Source organism: Anomaloglossus baeobatrachus, chromosome 4 (genome assembly GCF_048569485.1).
Source record: "Anomaloglossus baeobatrachus isolate aAnoBae1 chromosome 4, aAnoBae1.hap1, whole genome shotgun sequence".
Classification (NCBI taxonomy): Eukaryota; Metazoa; Chordata; class Amphibia; order Anura; family Aromobatidae; genus Anomaloglossus; species Anomaloglossus baeobatrachus.
Genome location: NC_134356.1, coordinates 675,519,105 through 675,540,925, shown reverse-complemented (window position 1 = coordinate 675,540,925; position 21,821 = coordinate 675,519,105).

Below are 21,821 nucleotides of genomic sequence, written 5' to 3'. Positions count from 1 at the left end.
TCGACTTTTGTTGCTTTTCAGCCTCCGAGTGGTCATCTATAATATGATTGTCAAAAACCCAGTATAAGGATAAGTGAGAATATTATTCTAGTACACATAGTGACATGTATTTCTCCCTAAATTGTTTTTTCTTTGTTCCAGGCTCCACCTCCTACTTGATCTCTTCACCGTCCTTGCACCAATCTTGTGTCATCACCACAGCCACGCTCATCTCTAAGGGACCATCACCAAGATTCTTTGTTGTTGTGCACTCGGTATAATGTAGTCTTTGGGATGTTTTACTGACATGTGCTCTGTACCTGGCTTATGCGTTGGTGTAAATGGCCCGACACTGCGCACTTGCCATGCGCAATCCACAAGCCAGCACACCACAATCCTTTATATTAGGATCTCACACATTCACATATCTAGTTGTTAGACTTTGCATGTCATCCCCTCTGTCCTGTTTTGTGCCCTTCTGGCGCACGGTGCCAATGAATGGGCGCTGTGTGCTTGCTGGACACAGCTTCTTGGCATTTTCACCTTACTGTCACCCACTTTGGCCTGTGTTCCGTGCTGGGCGCGCGTGCTGGGCCACTAGGTGGTGCTGTGCGCGCTATCGGTGCGATTCATGGGCCAATCCCTGGTTCCCATACACTCACACACCTCCCCTGACATACCTTCTCCCATTGGGCTGGTGCCGCGCTCCGGGCGCATGCGCGGTGCGGCGCGCCGCACCGCGCATGCGCGGCGTGCGCTCCACCGACTCACACTGCGTTCCACCATCCAGGAAGCAGGATGGTGGACGCTGCACTGCTCCCACTACATAAGGGCACACCACCACCGTACTGTGCACGTCTCCCTGGGGCCCATACCCTATATCACCAACGCAAGGTATGTGTACTTCTCTCCCTGAGCCTTAAATATGATGGAACAGCTTATTTATGCACTCTCCATATTTTCATTTAGATACGTGACACTACATATGGCTCACTAGCTCTTCCCTGTTTCTAATACCTTGAATACCTCAGGTATGTGTCTATATCAGCCCACCATTTATGTCACATATACTACTTGATATTTAAATGCATATATGTTCCATAGGGTCTCTTTGAGAACCCCACAAGGAGTCCTCTTTATTGTATGATCCCATACATATTCACCTTTTTGGAACAATATTAAGGTAATATTGATACATGCTTTATCCTACCACATGTACCTTATACTGGTTTTCCTATTCTACTTGTAACTCTTGATGTCCACATATTTTGTCCATAGCACTGATGTTACCCTGAGGCCACTGTGAATTCCTCAGTGCAAGTATCAGTATACTATCTCTGCATTTTTCAGGTAGTTTTTGCCTTCTTACCATTTGTCATATAATACACAGAAGTCATTGTACATGTGTCTTCTCCCTACTTTATGCGGTAATGCAAGTATATGTGACTCTCTTGCCCAGAATATTCCTCCTCTTCTGAGGCAACTGAGAAACCATCAGTGAAGGAAACACGAAACTTTCCCTTATGCTCTCAGGTGTCTACCTTTGACAACGAAACAGTTTATCCAGGTAGACCACTCTCCTTCATGATGCATTATTTCACTTTAATCATATGGTTAAAATAATCCATATATTATTTTAATGCGCATATTTATATCCACTTGCATTTAGAATTACCTATATCACATTCCCTCTGAAAAGGGTCACCACTACTGATCATCAATTTACTTCAGTGCATAAGGTATAAGTGGGGAAGACACACCTGTAGATAGTTATTGCGGAAGAATGAAACTCTTCTGATTCGCATGGTTATATGTCATGTACACGATACTCATTTGTTTTTGTCTCCTACATAGGATCATATCTCTATCCATTTCTTTGACTACATTATGATGTCTTCATAGTCTTGAACATATACCATACAGTTGATCATTTAGGTGGGTCACTACTGCCCTCATTTGCCAAATGATTAGTGTGCCCTTCATGAATTTTGTTCCTTTGTTAGGTTTTTATTTTCACTGTTTTTCAGCACATGGATTTTATAAGCATATGTATGTCTTTGTTTGGTTATGTGCTATCATGATGTTATCAGAGACTGCTGTTATAATGAACGCCATAATTATGCTTTATATATTTTTCATGCACTAATGGTGCGTATGTTTTTGTTACATTAGATAAATTTGTCCTTGATAAAGACCTTCAAATGGTCGAAACGTTGGATGGATGAATTATCATCAACTTTTTTGATATATGCACAAAATAAAACCATTTAAGCATTTCAAGACTTTCTCTTCTTCATATTGTCTCCAAGTGTGCCAGAATTGTTTTTCTATTAGACTTGTTGCTTTTTCTGAGCACCTAAATTTAACACTGTGAGCCAGGAATAATCGTTTTGCAGTCACCGCTAGTCAGTCTCGGGTCGGAAGCGAGAGAAGGTGATGTGACAAGCGGCGGCCATGGAGGACAGTGACAGCGCTGAGGTCGGGATGGCGGGACTTCATCACCGCAGGTAAGCCGAGCGGGACTGTGTGTGTGTGTGTGTTATCTTGGTTACCAGCTTGTGGCAGGCTGCTAGCGATGGCTCCTGCACACTGTAGCTGTAAAAAGCCCTGCTTTTTGCTGCTAGAACCGTTCTCGAACGTATCTAGAACTATCGAGCTTTTGCAAAAAGCTCGAGTTCTAGTTCGATCTCGAACAGCCCCCAAAATCACTCGAGCTTAGAACTGGAGACCCTCGAACCGTGAACCGCGCTCAACTCTAGTCATGACACACTGTTATGGGGCGAGGATCTGCTGCTGACACTGTTATGGGGGTAATGTCCCCAAATTCTCTACTAAGGTACCCCAGCCTGGTAATGTTCCTCCCACCTTGTATATATGTCCTTCATCCTGGTATAGCCCCCATCCTGCTATATACTGCTATCCTGGTATGTGCTCCCATCCTGCTATATACCCTATCCTGGCATATGGCCGCATCCTGCTATATACCCTATCCTGGCATATGGCCGCATTATGCTATATACCCCATCCTGGCATATGGCCGCATCATGCTATATACCCCATCCTGGCATATGGCCGCATCCTGCTATATACCCCATCCTGGTGTATGGCCGCATCCTGCTATATACCCCATCCTGGCATATGGCCGCATCCTGCTATATACCCCATCCTGGTGTATGGCCGCATCCTGCTATATACCCTATCCTGGCATATGGCTGCATCATGCTATATACCCCATCCTGGCATATGGCCGCATCCTGCTATATACCCCATCCTGGTGTATGGCCGCATCCTGTGGCACACCAAAAATTAAATGTTCATACTCACCTTTCCTCACTCTACGCAGCATTGCTCCTCCTCCGTCTGTGTCAGCAGCAGCTGACCTGTGTGGGGCCGGCCACAATCCCTGCAGCATTGCTTGTCCTCCTGTCTGTGGTGGCCGCAGCTGTGTGTGGATACGTGCACACAGCAATGACGTCATCACTGTGCGCACTGCTAGTCTTCACACACAGCCGCGGCCGGCACAGACAGGAGGTTGAGCGATGCTGCAGGGATCGTGGCTGGTGAGTATACTGATTCACTGCACCCCGCGATGATGATGATGTGGGGGGGCAGTGAATACAGCCGCACATGATCACTCCAGGCTGTAGTTGCCAGGGGTGATCACGCTGGCCGGCTGTTTAGTGTGCGCGCATCCCCCGCCCATCCCCACGTCCACCTGTCAGCGCCGGCTTCAGCGCTGAGAGATGATGGGCTGGAGGATGGGCGTGCATATGAAATGAGCGGGTCCACGTGGTTAGGGCAGGCACTGCTGCAGCCCGCTTGTGCAGCCGATGACCCGCTCCACCGCAGCACCCTCATTCCCCGCAGCCCTACATTCAGGCTATAAGACGCACCCCCCACTTTCTGTGCCGCCCCTGCAGCATTCGAACCGCTCGGGATCGACTGCTGCAGGGGTGGCACAGAAAGTGGCTCGAGGGTCTCCGGACCTGGGGGCCACTTCAAATGTAAAGGGGGGGGGGGGTATTTACAGGGGATAAGAGTTTGTGATGCCACCCGTGGTGTGCGGTAAGGGGGTACCGCCGCTGCCGATGGGAGTACCCGGGGAAGATAGAGTGGGACAGCCAGATGACGTTCCCTCCACGGGTAGGGTAGGCCCGGGACTCCAGATGGAGGAGGTATAGGGGAGCGTGGTGCAGATTGGAAGCAGGGGAGGACAGTGTACTCACTCAGGCAGTGTTGGTAGTGATGCGACCGCAAATCAAACTCTGACACAAAGGTAAACCAAGTCTCTGGGTGCGGCTGCCACTTCAGGGAAGCTCATCCGGGCATCCGCTCCCTTTGGTATTGCTGATGGTCTGTACCTTGCCTTCATGTAATGTATTTTAGATGTTCTGAGTGACCCCTATGCTTGAAGCTGTCGGGGTCCCGCTCCCCACTGTTAAGTAGGGAAGCTGTGCTCTCGATGGCTGACACTTGGTATTTCAGTGGGCCACATAAGCTGGAAAGCCCTATACCCCACATTGTGTTGATGTCTTCGATCTCTGAGCTCTTGGGGAAAGTTCATAAAGAGACTGTTCCCCTAAACTAGCCGGGCACCCTTCTCCAGCACCCTGCGACCGGGTCTCCAACTCCTTCGGTCCCAGACCACTGTCTGCGACCTAATCAAAGTCTCCCAGTGAGCTACAACTCCCACTAGCTCCTCACTCCCTGAGGGCTACCACTCGACTCCAGGGAGCTGCTACTCCCAGCTCCTCACTCTTTGGGAGCTACTACTCAACTGACTTCCTCTTTCCCACCAGTCTGTCTGACCCCTAGGTGGGTGGCCTTTTTCCAGCTAGACCACCCACTGGTGTACCTGACAGCGTGTGGTGTGAGGTGTGGTTAGGATTTGAGAGCTGATGGAAGCAATACCAGTGTGTAGGAGCCCAGAACCATGGAGGATGAGTTCTGCACCATAAGAGAAAGGAGTGCAGTTCCCTGTGACACCCTGATAGAGTCAGGGGCGTCACACATTGACACTATAATATATTAGTTAACAATATCAACCTAAAATATTTTTGTACAGCACATTTCTTGTGAATACCTTTTGACTATCTATAAGCAACTTTCCTTGTAAAGGGGTATCAAAAACTTGAACCTTGACGTTAGCTCGCATTATAAATTCTTGAAAATGCAATGTAGTGGCGTATTTTCGCTTACGACCCATTGGAAGACAGGAAGCGTTAATCGTGATAGCGTACAGCAAAGAAGTATCTGTTCAGCGCAGTGAATGTGACAGCACCCACCGCCGCCCACACACATCGTGCCATCACGCCGCAATCATTATTTTCCCCTGCATTTGCTAATTTTCCCCTCTCCTCTCCATTTGCTCTCTAACACATGTTCTGTGACAGTCTGTGTCACGTTGCTAAGGCCGCAGTCTGGTATCTAAGGGGCGTGCCCGCACCACTCCCTCATCAACACCCGCATCCAATCCAGAGGCAGCTGAGCAGAGAGGAGGGCGGGACATGCTGAGGAGGAAATAGGAAGCAGCCGCATCTCCCAGCCTGCAGGGCCAGCGAGGGGGGAAGAAAGTACTACAGAGTATGAAAAGAGAAGAAAGTGCAAGGCTGCTGCTGGGGTGTATATAGAGCATCTGGCTTGTGGGGTGTATATAAATGCTGCTGGGGTGTATATGCTTGGGTGTATATAAAGGCTTCTGGGGTGTATTTAGAGGCTTCTGTGTGTGGCGGTGTCTGTGTGTGGCGGTGTCTGTGTGCGCAAGTGTCTGTGTGCGCAAGAATCTGTGTGTGGCGGTGTCTGTGTGCGCAAGTGTCTGTGTGCACAAGTGTCTGTGTGCGCAAGTGTCTGTGTGTGGTGGTGTCTGTGTGCACAAGTGTCTGTGTGCGCAAGTGTCTGTGTGTGGCGGTGTCTGTGTGTGGTGGTGTCTGTGTGCGGAAGTGTCTGTGTGTGCAAGTGTCTGTGTGCAACGAATCAGCAAAGCGTGGTTCAAATCCCACGCCAATTCGCGGCTGGACTGCGCCTGTCGCTGATTGGTTGCGGGCGGCTGGCGCGACCAATCAGCGATGCGGGATTTCTGTTACAGACAGACAGAATTAGACAACTATATATATATATATATATAGATAAGGGATGTTAGTAAAGGAAGGTCCAAATGATAGGAAGAACATCCTGGATACGCAAGGCACCCCGACGCGCGTTTCATACTGTGCTTCTTCCTGGTGGTGAGTACTGGGTGTAATATCCTGATATATATACTAATGCCCACCTGTATGTGAGAGCAGAGATGTTGGCGCTCGACGTCCCATGTGACTGACACTGGAAGTTTAGGGCCCAGTGTATGACATCACTGCTGCCCGCCCCCACCAGACATGTCACGGTGCTGGCAGGGAGCAGCAAAGCCATGGAGATGAGTCACCGCAGATACTGCAGCAGGGGTAGGGAGATGAAAGTGTGACGCCCTGGACTAGTCAGGTCGTCACAGGGTTCTACACAATCTTTCTCTCCCCGTGCGGGGCTCAACCCCCCATGGTTCTGGGTCCCCATCTTGCGGTACTGCCTCCACTAGCATTCACAAATCCTAGTTACACCTCACACCACACCTGTCAGGCACACCAGTGGGCTGCTTAAGCTGGAATAGGGCCACCCACCTAGGGGTCAGACAGGGAGGTGGGAGGTGACAAGTCAGTTGGCTCCAGGGCAGCAAAGAGACAGGAGCAAAGAGTTAGCTCCAGGGGAGCGAAGTGAGAAGTTGGCTCCAGGGGAGCAAAAAGTTGAGTGGAAGCTGGGAGTTGGAGCTCCCAGGGGAAAAGCAGACTAGGTCGCAGAAAGTGGTCTGGACCCAAAGGAGTCGAAGACCCGGTGGCGGGAGATTGTGACTGGGTGCTTGGCTAGTCTTGGAGGATAGCCAGCAGCCACAGTTCAATAGCCGGGCTGGGACCAAAGTCATGATGGGGTACACGGACCCTAGGTCGGGGAGAAGCTTCAGGGAACCCGGCAATTAACCTGCGGAGGACAGGGCCTATATGGACTTTTCCCACGAAGCTCAGAGATCGGGGGCACTAGCGCAAAGAGGGGGATAGGGCTTTCCAAGAAAAGCAGCCCACTGAAATCCCAAGCGTGAGCTCCTGAGAGCAAGCTCCTCTGCTACTTTTAGCAGGGAGCGGGGCCCGGACAGCTCCAAGCTGATGGGCCAACTGAACACTCTAAAATACGGTGCCAGGAGGTAGCCCACAGACCAACAGGCAGTACTGCAGGGGACGGGACCCGGACGAGCTCTCCAAGAGGGCAGCGGCACCCAGAGACTTGGTTTGCTACGTTGTCAGTGTCTGCTTTCTTGCTGAGTGAGTACCTGATTAACCCCTGCAACCAGCGAGTTTGCGCTCCCCCCTGCCCTCCATTCCACCATCCAGGGTCCCGGGGCCTTTACCTACCCGTGGAGGGTAATGTCATCTAGCTGCCCCACTCTATCACCCCGGGTACCCCCAACGGCAGTGGCAGTACTCCCAATTACTGCACACCACAGGTGGCGTCACAAACTATCTATATCTGCCCTGTAAATACCCCCCCTACTTCATTCGGGTGTGACCCTTTAGCCCCCGGGTCCGGAGACCCTCGAGTCACGGGCAGTGACATCCGGATCCGAGTGGTTCAACCGCTGCTGGGGCGGTACAATCTCAACACTGCTGCAGTCTATGTTGGAATATGTGCAGCTGGATTCGGTGGCCACACTAAAGAGAAAGTTTTATGTGGCAGCATGTAAAGTGCAAATATGTAAAATGCAAATAAACAAGGCCTGATACCACTGAGGACAGTAAATAAAGTGCAAGTGTACAAAAAACCTCTAAATGAACATGTGTGCCACTAGGGGCAACATAACCGTGGGAAAAAGCAGGTAAAAGTGCATAGTGTGGAAATGAGCGTAATGTGAATAATACCACTGAAATAATATAAAGTGCAAATACATGAAGACCGCAAGACAATGCACCAATGAGCAATGTACTGTAAAGTGCAAAAAGTCAAAAGGGGCCTAATGTGAAAATAAACCACAATAAGGCCCTGTGTGCACTTGCCGGTTTTTGCCGCGGATTTCCTGCGGTTTTCCTCCATGTTTCGCTGCATGTTATGTTCAAAACATCTCTGCAGTGATTCACCAGCAAAACCTAAGGGAAAAAAAATGCTGTGCGCACTATGCGGATTTTGACAGCTGCATGTTTTGCTGCGGGATTCCTGCAGCAAAAACAATTGCATGTCACTTCTTTTCCGCACGTCGCTGCGGCATTTCACTCCATTGACTGCAATGTAATCGAGAAATCCCGCAGGGAATAACGCAGGCAGCAAATTCTCTGCGGTTCATTGCGTTTTCCTGCGTTATTCCCTCCGGTATTTCGCGGTTTCAGGACATAATGTTCATCACTGCCTGCGGTTTGCAGGGAAGTGATGTCATTATGACAGGAAGAGGAAGCGGAGCAGAGAGTAAACACACACACACACACACACACAGACATAGAATACACACATATCACACTCACACACAGACACATATAGAATACACATACAAATCAAACAGACCTATAGGAAAAAAACCACGTGGGCTCCGCCGTATTTTTACTTTCCAGCCGAGGTAAACACACAGTGGCGGCCCGGTATTCTCAGGCAGGGGAGGGCGAGGGCCAGGGTTAATGTCTAACCCCCTGCTGCCGAGAATATCAGCCCGTAGCTGCCCCGGGACTGTCGCATCTATTATGCGGCAGTACTGCAGTGTCCCCGGCTCTTCCTGTTGCCATGATGCGGTGGCAATCAGGGTAATATAAGGAGTTAATGGCGGCGGATCGGCGCCACTAAGTCCGGGCTTGATCATGGCAGCGTCTATGTGACAGCTGACATGACCAACCCGTAAGTAAAGTGAAAAAAAAAACACACACCGAAAAATCCTTTATTTTAAATAAGACACAAAAAAGCCCCTGTTTCACCCCTTTACTAACCCCTCCCAACACACAGCTCCGGCGTAATCCACGTCCTGCGATGCTTGCATCTAGCCGCGACTGACACACAGCGCTGAATGCAGCCTCGCAACGAGACAGCAGAGGTAATTACCGGAAATTTCCCACGGCCGGTAATGTGAACACACTACCGCCGGGAGAAATGCAGCGTGTGCTCACAGAGACGCTATCTATCTATCTATCCCCTATCTATTCATCTATCTACTATCTATCTCAGAAGGAAATTACTTTTTTTTTTTCTTTTTCATTATGCTTTATTGCATTGAATGCATTAAAACACATGTACTAACCCGCACGCGGCAAAACCGCGAACAATACCGCGGTAAAACCGCCGGAAACCCATGCGGTTTGCCGTGTTTTTTTACCGTGGGTGTGTCGCGAGCGGGGAGGAGGGTGTCAGCACACCGCGCTCACCCCTTCTGCTCGGGTCCGGCAGCTGCTCCTGGTGGCTCGAGCCGTAGGCCGGGTCCCGGGGTTTCTCGAGCGACACTCCTCGCCCGTGAGTGAAAGGGGGGTGTTTGTTGGGTGTGGGGATTGTTATAGTTCGTGACGCCACCCACGGTTGTGGTGATTGCACCACCGCTGCTCGGTGTGGGGGTCCCGGGGATGGTGATGCGGAGCAGCCAGGTGTTGTGTTGCCCCTCCGTGGGTAGGGGTTGGTGATCCCGGGGCCCGGTGAAGAGGTGTGAAGTGTAGGGCCTGGAGGGCGCAGGGACGCGGGGACAGCGCTGTGCCTTGCGGCACTGTGGTACTCACTCAGCCTGAGACTTGGACACAGTTTGTACGGTAAACCAAACGGCTGGTAGGACGGTCCCACAGACGGCTGCACCTGCACTCCCGGTAGGTGACGGTGATGTCTCTCTTCCTTGCACCTGTGTTGACTGATGGTAGCGGTGGATTCCCTCCGGTTACCCGCTCCCCGACTGCAATCTGGGCCGGAGGAGCTCTACACTTTGCCCGCAGGCGCTGGCCCTGGGGAAACTGGTGCCCTGGCGGTGGCGGTGTCTCCCCTGTAATGGTCGGGCTGTTGCCTTCAATCGGGACTTGGTTGTTGGGGGAATCTACGTCCCCTTCACTGACGGATTCGGCAAATTTGGCGACTCCTAGCCTTGCCGGGGTCCGAGAGGCCCCTGCCCTGGTGCTGACTGTCTTTCGGAACACTGCTCCAGACCACCGGGTACACAGCCAACGGGGTCCTTCCAGGAACTTCCAAACGGTCCCCCTCCGGACAGTCACCGCCGTCGCTGACCTTGCTGTTCTAGCCCTACACACAGCTGGGCTCTCAGGCTTTGCACACTCTCTGCTCTGTCATCACTTCTTGCTTTCCTCCTTTACTCCTTTTCTTTCCTCCACTTTCACTTCTTAGTTGGTTACTCTAGCCCCTGCCTGGGCTACTCCTCACTCCTTCCACTTCCTCCTCCCTGACTAGACTGCCTGATAACTTCCTGCCTCCAGAGTTGTGAGCTCCTTGGTGGGCGGAGCCAACCGCCTGGCCCACCCCCTGGTGTGCATCAACAGACTCCTGGAGGAAGGCAACAAGGATTTCTGGTTAGCAGATGTGCCTACCTGGAGTGTGGGGTGTGGTGGTGTTGTGACCTGTGTCCCCTGGCTTGCCCAGGGCGACACATTCCCCCTTAGCAAAACGCAGACCGTCCGCGGGCTGCCGTCCTACACCGGTTTTATTTTTCTGTAAAAAGGGGATAACAGGGTTAAACAAACATAACATTTTCAATAATCTTCCCAAGACGGGAGGCACATTTACTTTTAACGTTTCAACGGTATACGGTCACGGTTTCCGCTCTCTCCCACCCAAGTAACCTGGCCCTGATGCTGCCCCTAAAACCCAGGCAGCACCCCTTGACCCACAGTCCAACACACGGTACCCGAGCGGGATCTGTCCTTCCCTCCAGAGGGTAGCCACCGGTTCCTTTGGTGGCTGGGCCCCAGCCTGCTCTGCTCAGGGCCCTCCCTCCAACCTGCCTCTCCGGAGGCGGCCTGCGGAAACGGTAACGGTACCCAACATATTTACAAGCCACTAGCGTTTGTGGTTGCCCTGCAGAGTTCACGGGCTTGTCCATAGCTAGTTCCCATGCATTTTTAAACTTTAAACGGTCCCCACGGGGACAACGGTGCCGGCTCCAGCCGGTTGCAAATCACACGGTGAATCAGGTGAAAACTCGGATAATCATTTTTCATCATCTTTCAACTTTGGCAAACTTTCAAACTTTTCAAACAAGCAGGTGGTCCCAACGGGGACGGTGCTGCGGGCCTCCATTGCCCTACTCCAGTTCCTCTACTAAGGTGGACCCATCCTCTGCCACCAGCACCTCAAACATGCACTGACATGCCTGCTGTGACAGGGGTACCCGGTACCCATTTCCACCGGTACGCGGAGTATGATAAACCACAGGGTCCCCCACATAGCGGGAACGCTCAATTGCTCCTTCAGCCGCAACAGCGGGCCCGGAGCTGGGGCAGGAGTCGTCATTTCTTGTTTCTGCGTCAGGCGGGTTGCCGCCAGCTGCCGCAGCCTCCTGGTCTCCAGCATCCAACACTTCATCCCCATCTGCAGTAGCATGGAACAGTAGAGTAGGTGAGCTTACGTTGAGGCGCCCCATCAGTGACGGCAAGGGCGATGCATAGGCCGAGACTAGGCCGGGCCCCTCAGCCGCAGCGGCCGGTCCTGGGAGGACATAGGGACGTGGGTCACCAGTCGGTTCTGCTACATCTATTCCCCTTTCGCCCATCGGGACAGTTGTAATCAGCTCCTCCACCACGTTAGTCCACTGCTCCAGCATCCGAAAGATCTGATCCTGCTGGCGTTGGTGGAACTGTATCACCCGGGCCTTCATCCAAGCCACAGTCCCGGGCTCAGGGTCTGGCACAGTCTCTACTGGGACTTCAGGCACCACGCTGTTAAGGGGCCGTGGTTCTAGCGGTTCCCCTTGGTGCATTTCAGGGCCGTCCTGGACGTCTGCAGCCGGCTGGTCCGCCGGAGCGGCCGGGCAGGGTATCGCTACCGGTTGGGCAGGTAGCGGGCCTAATGGCGGGGCGGCAGCAGCTATCACGGATAGCGGGGAGAGAGGCAGGGTGAGCGGAAGCCGGCCGGGCCCCTCAGCCGCAGCGGCCGATCCTTCAGGAATACAGGGGCGTGGGTCGCTTACCCGCTCCTCCAAATCCTCTTCTGCCTCGCGTCTCCACATAGCAGCCACCACGTCCGCCATGTCGGTCTCCCACTCCTCCAGGAGGAGTTGCATATGAGCCTGCAGACGGTTACTCAGCGGGACGGTCCGGTCCCTCAACCACGTCGCCGTGCCGGGCGCGGGGGCTTCCTCGTTGGGAGTTGGGTCGTACATCTTGGCCAGCGTGCCTTCCAGGAACCCAATATTGCTGCAGAGTCCTGGCGTCTCTGCTTGTATAGCCGCAGCTACATGCGGCCGGCCGCCATCGCGTCCCCCTTAGCTCTTTCCGGCCCCTCCTCTCTCGGGGCGGGGTTTTGGCCTTCGCGCCTCTACTGCTCGAGAAGACGCTCGAGCGGGAACTTTTCGCGCCAAAGATGGCGGCTTCTGAAATTTTTCTGCCGGATACCTCCGGCGGTAACAAGGCGCACCTCTACCAGACGGCAGAGCGGTAAGATCCTGTTCGTGACGCCAAATTGTCGCGAGCGGGGAGGAGGGTGTCAGCACACCGCGCTCACCCCTTCTGCTCGGGTCCGGCAGCTGCTCCTGGTGGCTCGAGCCGTAGGCCGGGTCCCGGGGTTTCTCGAGCGACACTCCTCGCCCGTGAGTGAAAGGGGGGTGTTTGTTGGGTGTGGGGATTGTTATAGTTCGTGACGCCACCCACGGTTGTGGTGATTGCACCACCGCTGCTCGGTGTGGGGGTCCCGGGGATGGTGATGCGGAGCAGCCAGGTGTTGTGTTGCCCCTCCGTGGGTAGGGGTTGGTGATCCCGGGGCCCGGTGAAGAGGTGTGAAGTGTAGGGCCTGGAGGGCGCAGGGACGCGGGGGCAGCGCTGTGCCTTGCGGCACTGTGGTACTCACTCAGCCTGAGACTTGGACACAGTTTGTACGGTAAACCAAACGGCTGGTAGGACGGTCCCACAGACGGCTGCACCTGCACTCCCGGTAGGTGACGGTGATGTCTCTCTTCCTTGCACCTGTGTTGACTGATGGTAGCGGTGGATTCCCTCCGGTTACCCGCTCCCCGACTGCAATCTGGGCCGGAGGAGCTCTACACTTTGCCCGCAGGCGCTGGCCCTGGGGAAACTGGTGCCCTGGCGGTGGCGGTGTCTCCCCTGTAATGGTCGGGCTGTTGCCTTCAATCGGGACTTGGTTGTTGGGGGAATCTACGTCCCCTTCACTGACGGATTCGGCAAATTTGGCGACTCCTAGCCTTGCCGGGGTCCGAGAGGCCCCTGCCCTGGTGCTGACTGTCTTTCGGAACACTGCTCCAGACCACCGGGCACACAGCCAACGGGGTCCTTCCAGGAACTTCCAAACGGTCCCCCTCCGGACAGTCACCGCCGTCGCTGACCTTGCTGTTCTAGCCCTACACACAGCTGGGCTCTCAGGCTTTGCACACTCTCTGCTCTGTCACCACTTCTTGCTTTCCTCCTTTACTCCTTTTCTTTCCTCCACTTTCACTTCTTAGTTGGTTACTCTAGCCCCTGCCTGGGCTACTCCTCACTCCTTCCACTTCCTCCTCCCTGACTAGACTGCCTGATAACTTCCTGCCTCCAGAGTTGTGAGCTCCTTGGTGGGCGGAGCCAACCGCCTGGCCCACCCCCTGGTGTGCATCAACAGACTCCTGGAGGAAGGCAACAAGGATTTCTGGTTAGCAGATGTGCCTACCTGGAGTGTGGGGTGTGGTGGTGTTGTGACCTGTGTCCCCTGGCTTGCCCAGGGCGACACAGGTGCAGTAATCTTTCAGACCCTGCGGAATTTTCTTAAGAAAATTCCGTTTTCCAGTGCGCACAGGGCCTTAAGTGCAATTGCATGGGAGAGTACCTAATGTAAAGAATGTGACTATAAAAGCAAGTACATATAAAGATGAAGAAAACTTCAAACGGAACCTGAAAACCCACCTGTTCAGAAATGCCTACAATCTACAATGAACTCGCTGCTGCCCGACCACCGTGCGGAGCTGCCGCTCGACCACCGTGCGGAGCAGCCGCCCAATCTATACCCCACCTACTGTCTCCTCCCCAAATCCTATAGAACGTAAGCCCGCAAGGGCAGGGCCCTCTTCCCTCTGTACTAGTCTGTCTACTGTAACTTGTATATGTATTCTGTATGTAACCCCTTCTCATGTACAGCACCATGGAATCAATGCTGCTCTATAAATAAATAATAATAATAATAATAATAATAATAAAAAAGATGAGTATATAAACAATTATATTAATAAGTGTAAAGAAATATATAAAAGGAAGGGGGGGGGGGTGACTACACATAAATAATGTGTGTGAAAAAGAAAAGGTGAATGAAATGCAATGTACATGTGAAAAACATGTACATAAAAAGTCATAAACCCCCATAGGACTAAATAATTTATTCACAAGAATGGGACAAAAGGATTGTTACATGTACTTTGCTGCCATCTACTGGTCAGTGTATGCGTATGCAAGTCAGGTATTCATTCTCCTCACAATAAGCTGCCATAGAAACATGTAGGGGGAGTCTCCACCTCACTGCTGACAAGTCCAGTAAACTAGATCAAACAAGTCTAGTCAGGGGACAGAGAAGAAGCTTCCAGAATGTTTATCTCAGTCCAGGCTGAGGAACATTTTTTTCTTCATATAATGGCCTCCACAAAGGAGTGCAGCTTCCTATAGCCAGGAGAGATAAGGCTGAAGACGTGCTCGCCTCCATACTGGTTTTCTATGCGCTTCCAGCCAGAACTAGAACTGTACTGGCCTTTATATATTTGTACATTGTAATAAGATCCCCCCTAAGCCTTCGTTTTTCCAAGCTGAATAACCCCAAGTTTAATAACCTGCCTTCTGCACCCCCCCCCCCCCCCTTGGTTGCTCTTCTCTGCACCCACTCTAGTTCAACTCTGTCCTTCTTATACACTGGACCCCAAAATTGTACACAGTCTTCTAAGTGACTTGTATAGGGGTAAAACTATTTTCTTCTCATGAGCATCTATGACTCTTTTATTGCATCCCCTTATTTTATTAGCCTTGGCAGCAGCTCCCTGACACTGGTCACTAAATTTGAGTTTGCCGTCCACCCATACACCCAAGTCTTTATCAGTGACAGTTTTACCCAGTGTTTTAGAATTGAGTACATAATTATACATTTTATTCCCTCTGCCCAAGTGCATGACTTTACATTTATCTACATTAAACTTCAGTTTCCATTTCTCTGCCCATGCCTCCAGATTACACAAGTCACTCTGCAATATTAAATTATCCTCCTCTGTATTGATTACCTTACATAGTTTAGTATAATCTTCAAATATTGAAATTCTACTCTCAATACCTCCTACAAGGTCATTAATAAATATGTTAAAAAGAAGAGGGCCCAATACTGACCCCTGTGGTAACCACTGTTAACTGTGACCCAGTCTGTGTATGTTCCAGTAATAATCACACTTTGTTTCCTATCACTAAGCCAGTTGTTAACCCAGTTACACATATTTTCCCCTATTCCCATTATCCTAATCTTGTGTATAAACCTTTAGTGTGGCACTGTATGAAACACCTGTATAATGTGAATCATAAACATATTAGAAATATTTTGGACAAACATTGTTCTATTTTAACCGCCTCACGACTTTGGGCGTACCTATACGTGATAGATTGGAAATACTTACCGACCTAGGATGTATAGATATGTGCTGGCGATCGCTGGGGCACAGATGATGTGAACAGCGTGATCACAGCTGGGGACTCGGCTTTACTGACAGCTGAGCTCTGGCTCTTAGAGCCAGGGGATGGTCCCTGCACTGCCCCTGGCTGTTTAACCTCCTAAATGCCGCTATCAATATATATCGTGGCACTTATGGGATTTGGAGAAGGATCGTGCTTTGTTTAAACTGCTTCCCAAAGATGGCAGTACAGCATCGTTCACATTTATCCTGCGCTCTATGCTGAGCGCTTACACAGGGGATTATGTGGGTAGCTCTGAAAATCATGACTCATACAAAATTCCCAACTGAAAATTCACTGTAATGAGGCAGATGGGGTCCCTTTGAACTCCTGTCTGGCCTGTGGTCCGGCGGTGTCCATCTTTTTAGGTGTGCACAAAAGTGCGGTCAACATCAGTTTTGTTCACCTTTAAAAAGACAGACACTGCTGAACAGAGGCCAACTCTGCTGCTTCATTATAGTGAATAGTTCCACCTGAGGGATTTCACCAGAATCATGGATTTCGGAGATGTAGATGGAATCCCTGATGTAAGCGCTCAGCATAGAGCACAGGATAAGGCTATGTGCGCACTAGAAATGTGAAGTTTCTCAAGAAAATTTCTTGAGAAACTTCTGCCAGTGAAAGATTTCCGGACCTGCGGAAAAAATCCGCACCAAATCCGCATGCGTTTTTGCCGCGGATTTGCCGCGGATTTGCCGCGAATTTGCCGCGAATTTGCCGCGGATTTACCGCGGATTTACCGCGGATTTACCGCAGGTTTGTCCCTGCAATAAATAATAAAGATAATCGATAGACAGATAATGGATAGAGGGAAAGATGGATAGATGAATAGATAGATAGATAGAGGGATAGATAGATAGATGAATAGATAGATAGAGGGATAGATAGATAGATAGATAGATAGATAGATAGATAGATAGATAGAGGGATAGATGGATAGATAGATAGATAGATAGATAGATAGATAGATAGATAGATAGAGGGATAGATAGATCGATAGATAGATAGATAGAGGGATAGATAGAGGGATAGATAGATAGATAGAGGGATAGATAGAGGGATAGATAGATAGATGAATAGATAGATAGAGGGATAGATGGATAGATAGATAGATAGATAGAGGGATAGATAGATAGATAGAGGGATAGATAGATAGATAGATAGATAGATAGATAGATAGATAGATGGATAGATGGATAGATAGATGAGAAAAACCTATATAATGTTCCACCTCCCTGCATTTTCTAAGCTGGCACCCTTTAGTGACTTTCATGTGGCACTTAGGCTACTTTCACACCTCCGGTTTTTGCTATGCGGCACAATCCGGCACTTTGCATGAAAATCGCAACCGGTTTTTTTTGCTGCCGGTTGCGATTTTCCTGCATAGACTTTAATTAGTGCCGCATTGTGCCGCATGGCCTTGCGTTCCGTCCGTTTTTTGCCGCATGCGGCAGATGTAGCCGATGCGGCGGCCGGATGGAACGTTGCCTGGCACGTTTTTTCGTGCGGCAAAAAAAACCGCATCGCGCCGCATTCGGCCGATGCGGCACATTTTTCAATACATGCCTATGGCGGCCGGATGCGGCGCGATGCGGCAATAACCGCATCCGGCCGCCGCATGCGGTTTTTGCCACTGCGCATGCTCAGTAGCATGCCGCAAGCGGCAAAAAACGGACTGGCCGCAAAGGAAAAACCTATGCAAAGGATGCGGTGTTTTCACCGCATCCGTTGCATAGCTTGCACAGCCGGATTGAGCCGCAGAGCTCAAGCCGGATGTGTGAAAGTAGCCTAAAGGGTGCTTAGCCTTGTATTTAGCCATAAAATAAATAAATAATTAAAAAAAAATGACGTGAGGTCCCCCCATTTTTTGTAGCCAGCTAGGGTAAAGCAGACGGCTGCAGCCTGCAGACCACCGCTGGCAGCTTCACCTTGGCTGATAATCCAAAACAGTGGGCACCCCACGCTGTTATTTTAAATTATATAAATAATTTAAAACAAAAAACGTGGGGTCCCCCCCATATTGGATCACCAGCCAAGGTAAAGCGGACAGCTGGGGTCTGATATTCTCAGACTAGGGAGGTCCACTGTTATTGGACACTCCCCAGCCTAAAAATAGCAGGCCGCAGCCGCCCCAGAAGTGGCGCATCCATTAGACGCGCCAATCCTGGCGCTTTGCCCCAGCTCATCCCGCGCCCTGGTGCGTTGGCAAACGGGGTAATATATGGGGTTGATGCCAGATGTGTAATGTCACCTGGCATCAAGCCCTGGGGTTGGTGAGGTCAGGCGTCTATCAGATACCCGACATCACCAACCCAGTCAGTAATAATTAAAAAATAGACAACAAAAAAAGTTTTATTTGAAAAAACACTCCCCAAAACATTCCCTCTTTAACCAATTTATTGAAAAGAGCACAATCAATTCCACGTCCGGCGTAATCCAATAAGGGGGGGGGGCACGGCGATCCATACCATAGTCGCTGTCCCAGTCAATGAAAAACAGAATGTTCCCCATTGGCTGGGAGAGCAATGCAGTGACCTGAGCTAACATCAATAGGTCAGCTCAGGTCACTGCAGGGGATGACGAGCGCTGCCATCAGGAGCATAGATGAGATCATTACCTTCTGTGATCATCTCCTGTACTGCTGACGTCAGCGCTGTCACTGACTTATCGCGAGAGCCCGTGACGTCACCGCTAGTGACAGTCTCGGGCCGCTCGCGAGTCGGCCCTAGACAGCAGTGACAGCGCTGACGTCAGGAGGCAGGAGATCGTCACAGCAGGTAATGATCTCACCTCCTGACAGCAGCGATCGTCATCCCCGCGGCTCCCAGCACTGCAGGATGTCAGTGTCTGCCTGCGCTGCCGCGTGACAGGCTGCTGACACTGCGGGCAGACACTGACACCCTGCAGTGCAGGCAGCCGCGAGGCCGGAGCAGGACACACTGCACAGACACCTGGAGGTCGCACGGAAGCGCTTCTGTGCGGCGTCCAGGGAGTGTGACGTGTGTTTCCTCTGCTCCTCTTCCTGGCATAATGACATCGCTTCCTGCAAAACCGCAGGCAGCGATGGGCATTACCGCAGGTAAATCGCGGCTATTCCGGTGGTATACCGCACATCATTGCTACCTGCGGAATACCCCCGGAATACCCCCGGTACCTGCGGAAATTAATGGACATGCACATTTTCTCAAGAAAGTTTCTCGAGAAAATTTTCTCAAGAAATTTTCTTGAGAAAAATCCGCACAGTGCGCACAGCTATTTTTTTTTCTCATTGAATTTCATGGGAAATGTCTGCACAAAGATTGCAGACATTTCTCAAGAAATTTCCGGGGCAAATCCGCGGGTAAATCCGCGGGAAAAACGGTCTAGTGCGCACATAGCCTAAATGTGAACTGATCAAAAATGTTCTGTACCCAATTTGTCACCAAATAGCATTCAACTCAACCCACAAAAACATTGATCCCCACTCAGGTCTGTCATCTGTTCACGGAAATATAGGGGGCTTCCATGTTACTGGTAGCACAAAGGCTCTGGAAAAACGCTATGGCTCTTTCCTTCAAAAAAGAAATCGAGCAAAATCTGTGCTACCAAATCCAAATGTCACCTCTTTTCTGAGCCCCACAATGTGTCTAAAGCACAGTTAGGCTAGGTTCACACACTGCGTTTTTTTGACGCTGCGTTTTTGTGCATTTTTTGCGGCAAAAACCGCACAAAAACGCACCCGCTTCAAAAACGCGGCAAAAAACGCACGCGTTTTGCCGCGATTTGGTGCGTTTTTTTGCTGCGTTTTGCTGCGTTTTTGCTCACTGCGTCTTTATGCGTTTTTTATCAGTGAACAAAAAAAAAAGGTCTGATGTCATTTCCTTCTTCAATGTGTTCTTCATTCTCCACTAGTGTATGCAGAAGAGCAGACAGCTGCAGAACTACAAGGCTCAGCATACTCCATCCAATAGTGTATGCAGGAGAGCAGACAGCAGCTGCAGAACTACAAGGCTCAGCATACTCCATCCAATAGTGTATGCAGGAGAGCAGACAGCAGCTGCAGAACTACAAGGCTCAGCATCCTCCATCCAATAGTGTATGCAGGAGAGCAGACAGCAGCTGTCGAACTACAAGGCTCAGCATCCTCCATCCAATAGTGTATGCAGGAGAGCAGACAGCAGCTGTCGAACTACAAGGCTCAGCATCCTCCTTCCAGGACTGTATGCAGGATTTCTTTGCCCCCCCCAACAAAAAAAATGACGTGGGCTTCGCCATATTTTTGTATGCTAGCCGGGTACAGCAGGCAGGTACGGGCTGCCCCCAACCCCCAGCTGCCTATTTGTACCCGGCTGGGAACCAAAAATATAGGGAAGCCCTTTTTTTAATTATTTCATGAATTTCATGAAATAATTTAAAAAAAAAAATGACGTGAGCTTCGCCCAATTTTTGAGTCCAGCCGGGTACAACTAGGCAGCTGGGAATTGGAATCCACAGTGCAGGGTGCCCATGCTTTCTGGGCACCCCCGCTGTGAATTGCAGTCCCGCAGCCACCCCAGAAAATGGCGCTTTCATAGAAGCGCCATCTTCTGGCGCTGTATCCAACTCTTCCAGCTGCCCTGATGCCGGGTGGCTCACTGGGTAATAATGGGGTTAGGGCTAGCTGTATATTATCAGCTGGCCCTAAGCCCGAAATTCATGGTGTCACGCCAATATTAGACATGGCCACCATGAATTTCTAGTAAAGATAAAAAAAAAACACAACACACAGAAAAATATTTTTATTAGAAATAAAACACAACACAATTAGTGACTCCATCTTTATTGAAAAAAAGAACCCCCCTCCGCAGTAATCCTGGGTTAATCAAGGGTTCCGCGCCGTTCAATCCGGATCCAATATCATCTGATCGGTTTGCTGGAAGGCAAAGTGATCACATGATGTGTCAGGTTCTAGGGGCTGAATCACATCACACATCAGCTGATTGTATAAAAGCCGTTTATACAATCAGCAGATGCATCGGTGCAAAAAAAAAAAAAAAAATTACTCACTTATGTGCTGATTACCGGCAGCTCCTGCAGCGGAGTCTGATCCCGTCCGATCGCTGCAGGAGCTGCCGGTAATCAGGGATGAAGTCTCCTGATGCATCTGCTGATAGGTGAAGCCGGCCGGGCGCCCGCGTCACCGCGATACTTACGATCACCTGATGCGTCAGGTGACTGCATCAGGTGATCCATCGCCAGGTCCTGCATCTATTGTACTGCCCGGGGAGACTGCACACACCCGGAGCGGCGGTACCGGGAGGAGATGGGAGCGGGCATGGCACCGGGACCCTGCAGACAGGTGAGTATAACTTTTTTTTTTTTTCTACTGTTCACTTTTGTTTTCGCAGCCGCTTCCACCTCCCCCCCAGACATGGCGCCGCACGGCAGCATACATGCACAGGACCGGAGGTGGACGCGGCGGTGACGGTACCGGGAGGATTCACGCTTCTGTGTTTACTGACAGAAGGAATCCTCTTCCTGTACATGTCACTTTACTACCCACCTCCTGCGTTTATAGCTGCGTTTTTGGTCTTAGAAACGCACCAAAACGCACCAAAACGCAGCTATTTGCGTTTCTCATTGCGTCTTTCAACATCCCATTGCACTCAATGGATGAAAAGCGCAGTGAAAAACGCGGGAATAATTGACATGCTGCGTTTTTGTTGCACCACAAAAACGCAGCTGAAAAAAAACGCTGTGTGCAGACAGCAAAAATGAAAACTCATAGACTTTGCTGGGGAAGCAAAGTCATGCAGTTTTCTGAGCAAAAACGCACCCGAAAACTGCGCAAAAACGCCGCGAAAAACGCACTGTGTGAACTTACCCTAACATTCACATGTTTGGAATTGTTGTAGTGAGGAGAGCCCACTTAATTCATGGAGTGAAGTTTCCAGAAGCACGAGCTGGGCAGACTACGGGCACTACAATGAACTGGGCACCACAAGGGCT